General features: G+C 44.2%; 1 protein-coding gene across 1 annotated transcript in view; it reads right to left on the bottom strand.

Moving 5' to 3' along the window:
* CTDP1 (CTD phosphatase subunit 1) overlaps positions 1-1278 on the bottom strand; it is a 110434-nt gene extending 109156 nt beyond the window's left edge. Inside the window, exon 1 of the mRNA XM_062569888.1 lies at positions 1193-1278. The gene's annotated coding sequence lies outside the window, so the exon portion shown is untranslated. The remainder of the gene's footprint in view (positions 1-1192) is intronic.
* Between the last annotated feature and the right edge of the window lie 15408 nt (positions 1279-16686).

The following is a 16686-nucleotide window of genomic DNA, read 5'->3' as shown; positions in this document are numbered from 1 at the left end:
ACTTCTTTGTGTAATCTCATGTTACCGATTGATAAAAACTCAGGGTTTTTCTTGAACCTCTGAAAATGCCTCTGTACACAGATGTTTTGCATATACTCCTGATTTTCAATCAAGAAAGTTTAGGCCTGGCTGCACCCACCCAAGAACCAAGAGAACTGCAATAAAAGAAAATAACTTGCTGTCATAAAACAGAGGAAGTAGAGGGTTTCAATGGTTTCCTGTTGAGAAAGAAATCTGCTTGAAGTACAGGGTAGCAAGCTATTAGCCCAATTTAACATAGAAATCTGAGAGGCCCTATCTTACTATTAGCCATTTAAGAGTTTAAAAGCAAGTTAACTAATATGTGATCTGATCAAGACAAAGCCATTGCTGACCAATGGAAAATACCTGGCATTTAATCCCTTGCTCTTTTAATAATTCAAATTTCATCATCTAGTTTGTGTTTGTGAGGCCTCATACATTACAGTATTAATAGATTCTAGGCTGCCAGTATTATACATACGGTATTTAATACCTGAAGTTGTTCTGATGCAGCATTAAAATCCCTCTTATTAAGCAGGAAATTATCAGTAGTTGAGTTTTGCAGAAACTAAACAGCAAACTACCAAACTTGAGAATAACAACTCCGAATAGCTTTGTTAGTAAGAGCTGTTTTCATAGAGTTGTGAAACACATGAGGTTAATGCTTTGTTCTCTGAAAATAAAGTTCACAGTATAGTACCGAATTCTGGAACAATGAAACAGAGGATGATTTCTGGCAGCTCCACACCTCTCCTGGCCTCTCCTTTACATAAAGTTTTACACTGAACTCAGAAAACAGTCACAGGATGAATCTCTGCTTGCTAGAAGTTAAACAGCTGTGAAACATAGATCAAACGCTTACAGCGGAGTAAGCTTTACAATTCACATCAGTCACCGTGAAGGTGGAAGCAAAGCTTAAACACTGGAGAAAGCGGCTGTTCAGTATCACCTTGCTAGCACCTGCCACCCCTGGAAGCTATCAGGAACGTAACGCGGGCTTCCCCCGGCCCCACTCCCAAAGTGTGGGAGCGGATCCCGGCTGACGGCACGGGGCACAGCAGCACGCCGCACCACACGCCCGGAGAGCGTAACGACCACTCGGTGCTGCCTCCCCCTCCCGCACCGCCCCCCGGTCCCGGGGCTCGGCGCTGCCCCCCTCCCCGGCACTCACCCGGGCGCGACGACCTGTCCGGGCCGCGCACAGAGCTCTCGCACCACCCCGGGCCGCTCCGCTTTCAGCTTGCGCTCGGGGCCGGCCCGCTGCGGCCGGGTGCTGGCGCCGCTGCCGGCGGGCGGCGGGGCGGCGGGGCCGGCGGCGGCGGGTCGCGGGGCCGGCGGCAGCGGGGAGCAGAGCGCCAGCACCGACCCGATCTGCACCGCCGCCCCCACCGACACCTTCCACTCCAGGAGGCGCAGCGGCCGCGGCCCTGGCGCCCGGATCTCCGCGATCACCCCCGCGGGGCCCTCCGCCGCCGTCCCGCCGCCGCCGCCCCTCTCCGCCGGCCCCTCCATGGTGCCGCCGCCGCGGCGGCTGGTCCCGAGCGCGGACCGCCGAGGGGAGGGGGCAGGGAGGGAGAAGAGGAGGGAGGAGGTCGCTATGGCAACGGCCGCGCCGCCGCGTCGGTAACGGGCGCGGGGCGCCGCGCGCTGCCCGGCGGGGGAGGGGCCCGGGGGGGCGGCGGACCCTCAACAGCCGCCAGCTGCGCCGCCGGGGAGCGGGGTCACGGCGCTGGTGCGCAGGCGCAGGCCGCCGCGCGCCCGGCCGGCCTTAAAGGGGCCGACGCAGGGGACGGGCCGCGCGCGGAGGCGGGAGGGAAGGGAAGCGGTGGGGGAGGGCGGGAGGGAGAGCAAAGGGAGGGGAAAAAATTAGAGAAAAGAAAAGAAACGGGGGAGAAAAAGAAAAAAAAGGAGACTCTCGCCCACTTCTTCCCGCTCCGGCGAAGGAGAGAGCGCTAAGTCCCGCCCCCGCTTCAAACACATTTCCGGATCCGCGCGCGCCCTCACCTGCCCCAGCGTGCGGGCCGAGCTGCAAGGGAGAGGGCGCGCTAACTACGACTCCCGGCATGCAGCGCGCGGCCCGCCGGCCCCAGCATGCTCCGCGCAGCGGCCTGCGCGCAGTCGCGGGAGGCGGGGGCCGCGGGCGGGAGAGCGTGGTGCATGCTGGGCAGTGTAGTCCGCCTCCTGTCAGCGGCCGCCGGCGGCGCGGGAGGTGTGGCGGCGCGGGTGGGAGCTCCCGGTCAGGGCTCTAGGCTGGGGCTGGGCCGCTCTTCACCCCGGAGCCGGCTGGGTCGCACTCTAAGGGTCACAGGCCGCCGTGGGAATGCAGCCAGACCCGGTTCTGCTTCTGAACTGGCAAACCCGTAAAGGGATATCCCTTCTGGGACCGCGCCAGGCGTGTACTTATCCCAGATATTTTCCAGAAGCACCGCAGGACTGACAAGGCCTAAGGGCTGAAGTGTCACTATGAGCGTGCGTGCATCTCCCCATGGAAAGGGTTCGCAGGCATGCTTCCCACCATGCTTCCCACGCTGCAGAATACAGCTACCTCCTCTGCCTCCTGCCCCCATGCTAAGGGGAGAGGAGATGCTACAGGCAGCCCTGGAAATGCATCGCTCTGCTTCAGCATCTCCATACTTGTTAGCAAATACACCAAATCCTTGGGCCTCATTGGCACTCGCAGCGTTCCTGGTGTCTGAGCCTGGGAGCTCAGAGCAACAGGCACGGAGACAAGCACCTTCACAACAAGTCCTTTCCAGACAGTTGAGTGTGTTTTGCTTGCTAGCAGCAAGAATACTGGGAGGGGGAAGCCTTTGTGGACAGGAAAGCCTGACAGTGTACAGTCTACAGGCAGTCTCTAAAGGGCAGGTTCTTGCAAATGTGAGCCCCAACTGTTCTTTGTATACGGACAAGCAGCCTTAATTCTGTTATTGCCTAATGTCTAAATCATCTACTTCTATATAATATTCTTTTAATGTTGTTATGTGACTATAATAAAGCTATGTAATAAAAAATGATTCATTTCTGCCTACTATTCCATCCTTTACAAGACAGCGCAATTATCATTGGAGAGACTAGTAGTACTCTCTGCTACATATATTGCTTCTATTTGCTTTTTCTTAATCTAAAATAATCATCACTGAAAAATATGTCCTTTGCATATAAAAATCAAAATTTATACAACCAACAACCACTGATGAAGGTAATGGAACTCAGCAGACCTTGCTGTAGAGCTCAGCCAGGAATCTGACTTGCAGCATTTCTCTCCAACTCTCATTTGACCAAGATTTTTGACTCCCATCCAATTTTCCTTCTTTTAGAGGGTAGAGTGATGCTCAGGGAGAGCAGGCTGAGGCCTACCTCAGGGGACCACTCCCTTCAAGAACGTAAAGGAAACCACAGCCTTAAAGAACAAAATTATTCAAGAATTTCCATATTTTTAAAACCTCTGTAGACTTCTGAGTCTAGCAAAACCCTAGACTCAGATAATCATGATAGCCAGGAAAAGACTAAAACAGAATCACAGAACAGTTGAATGGGAAGAGACCTCAGGAGATCATCTAATCTACCCACCTGCTCAAAGCAGGGTCACCTAGTTGGTTGCTTAGATGTGTCTAGTTGTGTTTTGAATATCTCCAAGGATGAAACTCTATAACCTTTCTGGGCAATGGGTTCTAATGTTTGAGCACCTTTATAGGATAAAAGCTTTTTCTTATGTTGAACTGGATTTTTTCTATGACAATTTGTGCCCATTGCCTGAGAATTTGTGCCCATTGCCATCACTGAGAAGAGTCTGGCTCCATCTTCTTTGCACCACCCTCATCAGGTATTTATATACACTGATAAGATCCTCCTGAGCCTTCTTTTCTCCAGGCTGAACAGCCCCAGCTCTCTCAGCCTCTCCTCGTATGTCAGATGCTCCAAGCCTTTAATCATCTTCATGACCTTTTGCTGGATTCACTCTAATAGGTCCCTGTCTCTGCTGTATTGGGGAGCCCAGAACTGAATCCAGCACTTCAGATGTGGCCTCACCTGTGCTGAGTAAAGGGGAAGGATCACTTCCCTCGACATGCTGATGATGCTCTCTCTAACGCAGCCTAGGAGACTGTTGGCCTTTTTAGCTGTAAGGACGTATTGCAAGCTCATGGTTAACCTGTTCACTGGTTCCCCCAGGTCCTTCTCCACGAAGTAGCTTTTTAGCTGGTTGGCCCCCAGCCTGTACTGGTGCAGGGACTTACTCCTCCCAGGCTCAGGACTTGGCATGTCCCTTTGTTGAACTCAATGAGGTTCCTGTTGGCCCATTTCTCCAAGCCTGTCGAGGTCCCTCTGAACGGCAGCACAATGTCTGGTGTATCAGCTACTCCTCCTAGTTTGTATCTTCTGCAGATTTGCTGAGGGTGCACTCTGCCCCATCAGCCAGGACTTTAATGAAGATGTTAGTATTGACCTCAGTACCGAATGCTGTGGTACAGCATTAGTGACTGTGTAACTAGTGACTGGACCCTCCTAGCCTAACGTGAAGCTTCATTACCATATGACTTCACCTTCATATGGTAATATTTTTTTCCATTTCTGCCACAGGAAACAACATCTTTAAGGAAACCTGAAGAGAATATGAAAATTATCTCCAAATTCTCTGAGCATAATCTTGCCCTGCGTTTGAAGATTACCTCAGATAAGCAATCTGTATTTGTCAGAACTGAATGTCCCCTTATTGTATGGGGTGATGATAACCCTTGGTATCAGAGCAGAATCACATGATAAAAATGAGGCCTCATTTGCCCTAAAAATATGAAACTGTAGTCACTCTGACATGATTTTGCCTGCTAATCTCCCTCACCTAATACTTGTTCTTATATCTAAAGTCACACAGCTTTCTGAACAACTGCCATTTTTTTGAAAGCTGACCTACCATACAGCTATTTTATATTTCAACATCATATCTATCCAATCAGACCTCCTTGGATGCACAAGGATAAATAATATTTGATCTCTCTCTGGCAGGTTTGATGTATGTAAGAATTCAGTAACTTTGAAGCCTATTATGCATGGCCGCACAGGGCTAGAACTGGCAATGTTAATTCACGGGGAGGGGATGAAGTAAGAAGACCTCATCTTACCAACACTGCTACGTAAGTCTTTATCTCTGGAACAGAGCAAGGGTGTGCTGCAGCTTCAACAATGATGTCCGTCTCAGGAACCCTCTGCAGCCTCTCCTTCCACAAAAACTATTTTGTGATTTTCTCTGCACCTGTAACTGTGCAGACAAAAATTTCGCTTGAAGAGCAAAAACCAAAACCTACTTAATAACTATAATTGTTTCTGCACTGACACAAAATTTTACAAAATAATTGTACTAATCAATCCTAGATAGGTGTGAGCGAAAACCCCTGAGAGGGTGTGTGATGAGAACATTAGCAGAAGAATCTGTAATTCTCTTAAGTATAATCGTAAGGAATATACTGTGTTAAAATACTTGACTTCATGTCTGGTATATACCAGATGGCTTACATCAAGAGACAGATGTTTTCCCCAGTCTTCCCTTCAAAAGGACATTGGAAGAATTTAACCATGCCTATGTATTTAACTATATAGCATGAACAAAAGCATATGCTGTAGATATCACCTTAATAATACTGTGGAATGAAAGCACTGAGGTGGTGGATATAATCTCATGGAGAAGCATTTCTTGAAAATGAAGAATTTTTAAAATATATGCATTAGGTATGGTGGACTTCTAAGAAGGTAAAGGAGATATCTTGCAGTTTATTTGGTTAAGTTTTAAACAGGTTTAGCTAAACTTCTCTTAAATTAAAACTTAGGTTATACTACTTTGGATAATCTAGCTTTAATGAAAACTTGAAATGCATTGCGTAAAGTACCTTGAAGGTGGCTTGGCCAGCTGCTTTCTTACCCAGACTGATGACTTTGATGCTGTAAGCCTGTCACAGCATGTTTACACCACGCTAATACTTGTACCATGCTAATTTTGGGGAGGCTACAGAGCACAGGAAGCCGACCTCCCAGAGTGTACAAACAGCCTACCAAAATCTGCAAATGGGCAAGAGTCACAAGGCACACGCTATATTCCTTGTGGCTCCCAGGAGAGCTGGGGGTGAAGAAGGGGGTTGCAGACAGGACAAGACAGAGGCTCGATTTGAGGATGTTCCTCCACCCAAGGCCTGGGTGTGAAGCAGCAATGCTGGTGGCTGAGCGCAATGTCACTCCCAGCTCCCCTCTGTAGTTGGGGCCGTGAATGAAGCAGCAGCCCTGGTGTTACACTGGGGGTCTACTTGCTCTTTGCCAATCGCATGATGTAATCTTATCACAAGGGCCGTATCTGAACTTTCTGTGAACCACACAAAAGTTGCTCAAGAGTCACAGATCCCTATGGCATGGAGTTTCTAGTTATTTAGATGTAATTCCTACATGCCAGCGCCCTCCAAGGGAATGTTACATTTAAATATTTCAACGAAATACGGAGACATTCACAAGCCCTCACAGCTCTTCCACGCTGTATATGCCCAGACACTTCAATGGATGCACTTTGACCCTTGGTGACACCCTTCATCTGGGCAAGTGGCATGAACGCATCTCATGAGCATTTCCAGTAGGAAGGGGAACTTCACTCTCTTCAAAAGTCTGCAGGACTTACCAGCAGAAGCTGGAACCGCTTTTGCTTTATGTGAGCACCCTGTGTAAAAGAGGTTTGGGTAGTTTCCACTGTGGCAATCCTTTCCTCTTTCTAGATTCTTGACTTCTCAGCCAAGGACCTTCTGCCAGTTTCTGCTGGCTTTTACAGATGCAACTCAGGGAATGAATTTAACACATGGAATACAATAAAATGTACATCTGGGGCTTGATCCCACTAACACTGAACTATCACAAATATTGTTAATTGCCTTCAAAAGGTGACATTGCAAATTCTTAGCATCAAAATAATGAATTATCAGAAGCTTAAATGTGTGCTGTCCCCACCATTTATATCATTTGGGGTTTTTTTTTGTGTTTGGAAATTAAATCTTCATGCTCTATTAGCACTGGATCTTTTTTTTTTTTTTTTTTTTCTGGCAAATATCTTTGGCAAAATGCTATGGTCTTCAGTGGAAATACAGCAGAGACAAATTTAGCTTCTCAATTTTTGTTTTTCTTGGGCAACCTGAAAGAAAAGGATGTAAAAAAGAAATTTTCTGTGAAAGTTAGTTACATTTTCCCCATTACTAATCTATGATGGGGTTATTTTTACATTGCAGGATCTACACAATATATTTGCAGCAGTTCAAATATTTTTGTGTAGACGTTTTTCTGTATATCAGTATACAAACTGGCTCATGCCAATTCATCTTTACAAGAGATTAACACATACACACCTACGTGAGTGTGACGCCCCCTACATACCCCAGCATAGACACACGCTTTCAGTCCTGCCCTTGAAAACCCTGCAGGGAGTTGTTCTTACTCATAAAGTAAATCATTATTTACTTTGCTGGGGCTAGTCCCATGATGCCTGGAGAGTCAGGCTTCACATCTTGAAGCTCACATATTTTTGAAGTGCATGATTCAGAAGCACGAATTCCCCAACTTCTCCCTTTCTGTAGCAGGGATACATATGGCTAGCATCCCTTCGCTCCACTGCAGAAGGAAAATTTGTCTCAGTGTGCTCACCATTTGCTTAGGAGAAGAAACAGTAGAAGCTAATGACAGAAACTCCTGTACCATCACAGCACAAGTTCTCTGAAGTTCTAGACGGGGTTGTTCACCAGAAAGGACAGTCTGCAAAAGGATAAAACATACTTAGCTTTGCCAGTGCTTGCAATTCTAGCAGGCATGATGCAGAAAGCCCGCCCTGCTAACACTGCATCTATTGCACTAGGTCCAAGATGGCTGAGCTGATAGTGACCTGCCAGTGGGCTGTCAACGTGTCTCCTTACACAGAGGACACTTGTAAAATTCATGCCATTTTCGGCAAGAGCGAGACATAGTTGTAAATTGTTTCGTAAGTGGAGAAACCTAAGGAGAAGGTCTTCATGACTTTGGCATGCTTTGACCAACACCGATGCTGTCTGGAGAGGCAAAATTGCCAGAAAAGTATGGGAATTTTTATAATTGAAGCCATTTGTTCCTCTTGGCTGCAAAACTTCATAATAGTGATTTTCCACCTGTGGCCTGCAGACCCTTGGGAACTGATGGAGCTCACTGATGGTGATTAGGAAAGGCACTTTGCTATCTAGCAGTCTCCAGATGTGATATTTTTTAAGGGGCACCCACCTCCACTGGAAGATGTATAGCAAGGAGCTAAAAAGCTAAAAAGCCCTGCCATAGCCAGAAGCGTGCTCTTCTTAGTAGACTTGTATGAAGCGTTTATTCAGATCAAAAAAACCTCTTACCCTTCCCTTTGCTTTTTAATCCAGTGCCACCAGTCTCCAGTCCAGGAAAACAAATCCCTGGCTTTGAAGGCGCTTGTGGGACAGCCAGATGGCAGCAGCGCAGCTAGCTGGAGAGTGACCCGCGCTGCTGTCTGCTCCCACGAGGTGGCACAGCCGGATTGCTTTCAGACACTGCCGTAACCTGTTTGTCTATGGTTTCTTTCGTACAAAATGCCACTAAATGTCCCATAAAGAGAAACAAGGCTGAAGATACTGAGTATAACACTTATTTAAACGGGGAAAAAAAACTTATTTAGAGCAACGGGGGGAAAAACCCACTCAGCTGGGGAGATTAGAAGTGTGATGTTTGATCTGCACCGGAACAGGTAAAATTTGACAGGTAGGACTCAAATCAGCTCAGAAGAGGCCTGCAGGTAATACCTTCTTACTTGTGGCGCATTAAGCAAAGTTCACAAAGCCAAGCAGAAATGAAGTGGAAAGTAGATGAAACAGCTGCGCTCAGTGATCTTTAATCAAAGAGAAAAATCATAGCTCTGCAAAGAAGATAAGCCAAATAAAAAGTGATCAAGAAACGAGGGCAGATGGAGGTAATAATAAAAAATCATTTGGTCTAGTGCCTTGCAGAGGGAAGAAGTGCCTGCTGACAGAATAGCCATTAGCAGCTGTGAATGGCATGAGGCAAGCACCTTTTTTCTTTCTTTTTTTTTTTTTTTTTTTTTTTTTTTTTAATAATCAAAGCAGGGATGAAAACAAGTACTTCTGAAGCAGAACAGGGAAGATAGTACAACCACATAAATGATGAAAGAAGACACCATATACTGCGTTAGCATAAAAGACTAGAATGGTAGCTTTGTAAGATGATCTCACAAACCATAAATTATGACGGTAACGTTAGTTGTAAATGTCTGAACTGGTGAAAATGGAGTTCCGTTGGCATTACTAAGAAACCCATAATCATACATTGAGACACTCGGAAACAATGTGGGTGTCTGCTTGGGATGAGACTAAAATCCTTTCCCCTTCCCCTTTATTTTATCTGAAAAGCTTTCTGTATGTGTGGTGCTGCAATTTTCCTATTTGCTTATACCAGGATTGTCTTCCAGGAGAAGAGAGTTTTATAGTCTGTCCTCATTAAGGCAAAATTTGGGCTCATTCTGATCATGCTAATAGGCAGGTCTAGAGCAAAGGAGAGAAGGGCTTCACAGTGGTCCATAGGGTCAACCTCAATCAACACATGCTCTGCCCTAGGTCTCAGTTTCTTATAGGTTTTGATAAATTACACAGGTGGAGGCCAGCTGCAAACTAATACATTCCTAGCTTACATAGTGTTTTAAAAGAGTGTATGTCCATAGGAGACGTACTGAGAACGAAGAAGGCAGAATAACCTGGGGTACTGTGTCACTGGTTTTTAGGCATATGTACATTTTGTATGACTACAAATGCTTCTGTCTTAGCAATGCAGTTGAACAGGGCACATGTTCGGGGCGGGGGGGCAGTGTTCAGTATATTAAATTCATATTTTTATGGCAGCAAAATCATCGCCCAGCTAAAGTATGACTTTCAGGTATAACAGCACACTCAGACCCACCTCACACAGAATTCAATTATGGTTGAGACTTTCTGGTAAACATTTTGCTTTTCAACTGCGTATTTTGCACACTATTTACATGACATCTCCTTTTCTCTCTTTCCCTTGCTGGCTGACTTCATGCCCTTTTGGCTTGTCCCTTTTTCTCCTTTTAAGCCTGGTAGTGATTCACTGGAAAAAAATCCATTTAACCAGTGAGTAGGAATTTATGACCTATTTACAAGTGAACTTCACTATACTCTTCATAGGCCAAAAACCACCCCCCAAGTAGTCCCCAAACTGCCTTTACTAGCTGACCATGTCAGCTCCAAGGGATTCCTGAGGAATCACCTGTAGCCTATTTGGACTTACCTCACCTGGCCTGCCAAGCCATATACCTTATTTGCTATTTGCTCAGCTATTTGCATGGTAGAATAACATCCAGAATATTTCCTCTCTCTTCTAAGAATGTCTGTATTCTTGGGAATGGACAGCATGTCTTCTGAAAGGGGTCAAGAAGATAAAACATTGCAAAAACAACTGTGAGAAATAACAGCAGCAATTAAGACTCTGCTCTCTGCTACACTGGTGCAATGTCTGAAGTAATTGAGACATCAGCAGAATTGCTCTGGCATAACAGAGAGCAAAACATGCAAACAGAGGCCTGGAATATAAGAAATCTGCTCACTTAACAGCAATCTCACTTAACTCAGAGAAGCTCGAATCCCAGCAAAGAAGTCGAAAGACCTGTGAGGGGCTGCTTGTGAATAATACAAAATCATGCTAAGGATCCCATCTTGATAACGTTTCCTATTTCTCTTTTAGTGAATGAAACACTAATTGCCATAATCTCAGCATTGGTACTGAGCTGCTGCTAACTCTGCTGCAACACCTCCAGATTTCCCAGAGGATGACCTTGGTGTCTGTGAGCTGGACAATGAAATGTTTTCCTAACATTCACCAAAGGATGGCAGTGCAAGATTTTAATTTTCAGCCTCTGTTTATACTGTATGTGTACGTATCTTGTGCGTGTGACAATGTAGTGAGACAGAAAATTAAAAACAGTAAAGCTTTTTTTCCATTCTGAAAACAAAGATATAGTAGTTTCCTGTCAAATAGGGCTGGATTATGAAAGCACAGAACCAATAAGAAAACAATGCTGCTGCTGTGCATGAGGTACAGCCATAAAATGCTGCATTTCAGAACTGCACCTCAGTTTTGTTTCTGTGCTGACTATGCTGTTAATCAATGATAAACCTTTTTCAGTATACAATTTACATTTTAATGACCATTTAGATGAGAGTAGCTTCTGAATTTAGGAAGGTAGTGTCCTGAAATCACCTCCCTGGCTTGCACGCTCATGCACACACTGGCAGTGCAGCCCCCCAGGTATGTTAAGCTCAGAGATCTGCAAGCAGTCACCCCAGAGTTAGTCCTGCCTTTCCCCTCAGTCCCCAGCTTCACATTACCATTTTCTCCCTTGCACTGGCATTAGCTTTTGCACATCTGCACAGCAAAGCAAATCAGGGAATTTGATTCAGCTGAAAATATATCTGACAAAATCAATCAATTAGTTTTTAATCTGATTAATTCTTTGATCTGGGTTGTTGCATGAGTGCTAACACAGCACAGAGATGCAGCAGGGAATGGTTTGCCCATTCAGCAGTATCTCATACTTTGGTTTGTTTAACGTGATTGCAGAGCTGAAGAAAACTTTCAGGCCTGGGCTCCACTGATTGTTGATTCAAGTGACTTGCTTTTGCAGGTGCTATTTTCTGGTATGGTGTTCACAGCTAAATGCTGATTATGTAGATTACCCCCTACCATTTTTGTCAGGATGCAATAGAGCAATGTGTCACCACAGGCTGTATTAACACCAGGGTCAATGTAGGATCCAAACAGTGCATTCTGCTTTGAACCATTGCTGAAATGCACCTAAATGCCCATCTTTTTACTAATATATCTGTGTCCGTATTAGTGGATTGTACAGCTAAATCTGTTCAAGACCACTATGCAGATGAGCTCCAAGAGACTGAACCAAGTATCGACAACTTCTGTAATTTCACAGCTGCTGTCATTATTTGAGAAGCTTTTTTCCACTAAAAAATTTCACAGTTATCAGGAAAGTTGAAAATATGGACTCATTGTTTAATTAAAGGCACATTCGAATTTTTCAATTCATTATTTTTAGAGTAATGATTTGAAGTTAGGGACCTGATTTATGCTTTTCTAATCCTCAGAACATGCAGTCCTGTGGTTTCTCTCCTTCCACATCATTCCAGTGACTGAGGGAGGAGGTATGTTTGGGTCTCAATTGGAAGATAAAAAGTGAAGACTGACTAGGCATTCTCAGATTTTAACTCTGAACTCATTTTCTCATTGATAAAAAGCTCTGACAGACACAACCGGGGCACGAACAGTGTTTGCCTGTTTATGCAGACTTTCTCTGGAAGCAGGTAGTTTGAGTTTTTGTTGTGATATTAGAAAGATTCTTCAAGTGGTAGCTATCTGTCAAAGTTGCTATTTTTTGAAGCTAAGGTACATGTGTTTAATAGTCCCAATAGGCATGTTAAGTCCACTGGCAGTTAAATAAAACAATGTACCAGCAGTACTGCTCATGTAATAACAGAGGCGCCAAATGAACACAACTGAGCAGCACTTACCCTTTCCCGACAAAGGACAATTTTATGTTTTGGAAGATCTCTGTGATGCCTGAGTTATTTTCTTGCTGCCTCCAGTACCAGCCTGTGTACAGTGGGAATGTATATTGGAAGACTTAATGGAGGAAAAATACGTTCTATATAGCTAAGATGCTGGGTGCTACTTTTAGATTGCCTATCAGTTGATCTAAACTTCAGGCCATATCCAAAGCATTTCTGAAATCTAGTATTTTACTTTGCAGGGTAACTTCAGGTAAAACTCATTTGTGTCTATAATTCTTTTTTCTTCAGGATATACTTTTTTCTCCATCTCCTCTAATGGTGTAAGGGACAACTGAAATAGTGGTCAGAAATGCATATTTGCTATGAGAAGCGGTTATATGCTACATTGTCCAAATAGAATTGAGAAAAAAAACCCTATCTGTTCACTCAAAACTATACAAAAGCTTCTTCCTTCTCTTCCAGATATGGTATATTAAGATTACCTTCTCTCATATACAGAAAAGAGTAACATGCAGTTACATATGAAACAACTATTGCAACCCTTCAAAACAACCTTTTTGCCATATAGATAATATTCTCATATATTTCAAGCTGCATTACTCCAAAACAGAAACTGCAATTTCATGACTACACAGACCTCAAGCACGTCACGTAGCCTGTGATGAGTTAAGCTTTACAAAAACCCTGTTTTACAGAAACAGGATTTGCTTTTCCTGATGATGATGATGATTTATATTTCCACCATGGCCAGAGGCAGGGTTGACTGCAGACATGGTTCAAATGAGGAATCCGGGAGCCACCCTGCAGCATATGACCCCCCACAAGAACACCTGCCAGTGTAGGGTGATGGGGAGGTGTGGGATGGCGCATGGGGGTGACAGCCTCCATGTAAATCTCCAGTAGGATGGGGGTCCCATTGGAGCCCAGCTCTACCCCTTTGGAAGTGGGCAAACACACAGAACAGAGCATTTTGCAAAACAGTTCATCCATACACATATATTTTACAGATCCTATATCAGAATACTTTCCTTTGAGGGGGATAGAAAGATGAAGCGGGAATTTGGGAAGGAATAGGGGAGAGGAAGAGGTGGTTGAAACTTGAACTGAAAGTGGGCAAAGGGAAGAGGAAAATGGACAGGAGATGTATGACCTACAGCAGGGGCTGGGGGGTCTCGAAGAGAAGCTACAATCAAAGAGCGACAGACCAAGAGGCATTACCTAGACACAACCATGTGCTCACACACGTTGAATTGACAGAATGTAAATGTTTGGAGATGAAGGAGACTACCTCATGTAGAAAGAGGACAGCGTTAAACCATCTGTTTTTCCTGGTTACAAGAAAGTCAGCCCCAAAACTCCTACTCCTTCACACCCAGCTAAGCTGGTTTGCAAACCCTGAGATTGTGGCAATGTCCATAACTGCTCTCTTGAAACCTCCTCCAACTGCAGCACCAATGTGGAGACGGGGGGGGGGGGGGGGGGGGGTGTGAGGCCAGCTGTGGCCACGGGTGAGCAAGGCTGGACGGCGCGGCCGCGGGAACTGGCCAGAGCCCAGAATAGACACCAGATTTCCTGCACCTCAGCCCTATCCACAAGGGCATCGTGTCCCCACGCAATCAGCTTACATTACAGAACGTATGGCAATGCAAAGCCACAAAGAAACTAAATTAAGAGAGTAGTGGGCGTACGTCTTGCTTGCAATGTTTCCCTTTCACTGCACATTTCTCATTTACTGTTATTTTTGCATAGGCCTATGTGACTGAATTCCCATAAAGTGGTCTTCCACACCTCAGGCAGTTATTAGAGAGAGAGGCAGTTGCTGGGCTGATCTGTGCCTGGAAATTGGAGAGAGAGACAGACACACAACAGGCATTTGGGACGGAGACTGCAGCACAGGAAGGGATATATGAACCACTCTGGCACAATTCAGTTGTTAGGCAAATGGTTAAAGCTAAAAAGGAGAAAAAATGAGCTGCTTTCCGTGTTGTATATATAAGCTGGACATTTGTGGAGAGTGAATGACTGGAGTGGTTATCAACAATAAAGGAGTAATAAAAAGATAAGATCTTTGCATTCCAATTAAAAGAAAAATCATTGCGACAGAATCAGATGTTTTCCTTAGAAGGACCCTGTGAGGCAAAGAATTTCTCTCCAGACAAGAGACAAATAATACCTATCTCTTCCATTTTATCAAGTATTAACTCATAGGCTTCGGATAGTAAAAGGCACAAAACCAGCACAGGAATTTCTATTGCAGATGAGAAAACACTTCTATTTTTTTTGAACAAATCTGAAGAAAGATTGGACCAATGAATCAATGGGGTGGAGGGAAACCAAGCTATTAGGAGATTAACATCAGGGGAAACTTTAGAGCAAGATGGCTTTTCTGATGGAACCGTGTAAGAAATTAAAGAAACAAATATCAGCTTTGCTTCCCCTTCCTGCCACCCCCACATTACCACATCTTTGCAAAACATACCATGAAGCATATACTGATTCAATGGTAAGGCTTACTTCTGTGATAAAGACTTCTCTCACTAAGACTTTCAAAGCTCTAAACCAAGAAAAACAAGTATCAGATTAAATGATCCAATGACAGGCTTGCAATATTAACTGTCTAGGTGATATATGTACAAATACCAGAGCTAATGGAACAAAAATAAGTTTTCCTTTTCTTTACCATTGTTTCAAAATTGCTCCAAAGTAATTGGAGTGATACCTAAGGGTTAATTATACATTTTACTGAAGAACTTAAAATGCCAGTTGCTGTGTTTTTGCTCTCTATCCACGCCAGGCAGATAGAAAAATAATCAGAGAGAAAGTCAGTTTCACTGACTAGCCATAAGGATCGCTAGTGGAGACTGCTGCTTTTTACAAAATTAAGAAACATCCTTGATTCAACTTCTGAGGAAGCCTGCTAACTGCATAGCCAAAATTTGAGAAATTGCTTGAAAAATAGGAAGTGCTTCATAATTCCTTATCAAATATAATTTTGGCTCTGACTGTTGGTTGAAAATTTTCAGGTGGAAATTTAAGTTTTTTCTCTTGTGTTTGCTCTGTAGGTGTGAGAAAAGTATCTGCTTAGCCTGGAAAATGTTGATTGTAATTCAAAAAGAGAATGCCTGAAAATGTAAGGAAGGGCAGCATTTCAGTTGATCTAGTCAAGCTAAAATATCTTCATTTGAATATGGCACAGTAGCACCTTCTAGAAACTATAAAACAGTAAGTCGGTTTCCTGGTTCTCATCTATGAACAAAGCTCCCATCCTGTCTTGAGCTCCCTTTGGGATCTCTTGAGGGCTTTCGTTCATCAAGGTGACAACTGTAGAGTATCGTGGGAGATTTGGTTTGACGAGTAGGCAGATGAGAACTCCAGACTATAATGAGATACTGCAGTTGCATTTCTAAATCACAGTTTTGAAGTTATCAGTCTTTTGTTGAAAGATGACAATTTTCCCATGGGAAATCCCTTCTCCAAATTTTCTGACCAAAACTTATGTTTATCAATCTCTTAATTCCAAAACCTATTCTCCAGTACTTCCTTTCCTTTGACAATCCACTAATAGCTTCATTCCCTTCCCTATCATTGGCTCATCTTTCTTCTCATGTACAAGCGTAGATCAGCTGAAACATGTATATCTCTTGTCTCCTTCCAATAACAATCTGATTCTTTACATTACCTTTAAATTGCAAACATACTGAAGAGAAAGATAGAAGGGTTTTGTAGCTGTCATTTGTTTCAGTACTGGGGTCTAAACAGAAATGCATTACGTCCTCTCTTTTTGCATTTACATTATAAAAATATTGTAACAGCATTTGTCAGAAGATAGGTTAGCTGCTGAACAGGCCTTCCTAATAAGTAGTCACAAGTTCAAATCTACAAGCATGAGGCTGAACTAATATCTACACCTATTATATATATTAAGCGAGATGTCTTGAGAGTAGTTCAGCAAGCTTCTAATTCTAAGCGGATGTTTGTCCTGTAGTCACTCCAAAAATATGTACGTATATAAATCCAGCTGTTGTCCCAGACTAAGATTCCTCATGTAGGT

Source organism: Rhea pennata, chromosome 2 (genome assembly GCF_028389875.1).
Source record: "Rhea pennata isolate bPtePen1 chromosome 2, bPtePen1.pri, whole genome shotgun sequence".
Taxonomy (NCBI): domain Eukaryota; kingdom Metazoa; phylum Chordata; class Aves; order Rheiformes; family Rheidae; genus Rhea; species Rhea pennata.
This window is presented reverse-complemented; position numbering and strand designations above follow the sequence as displayed.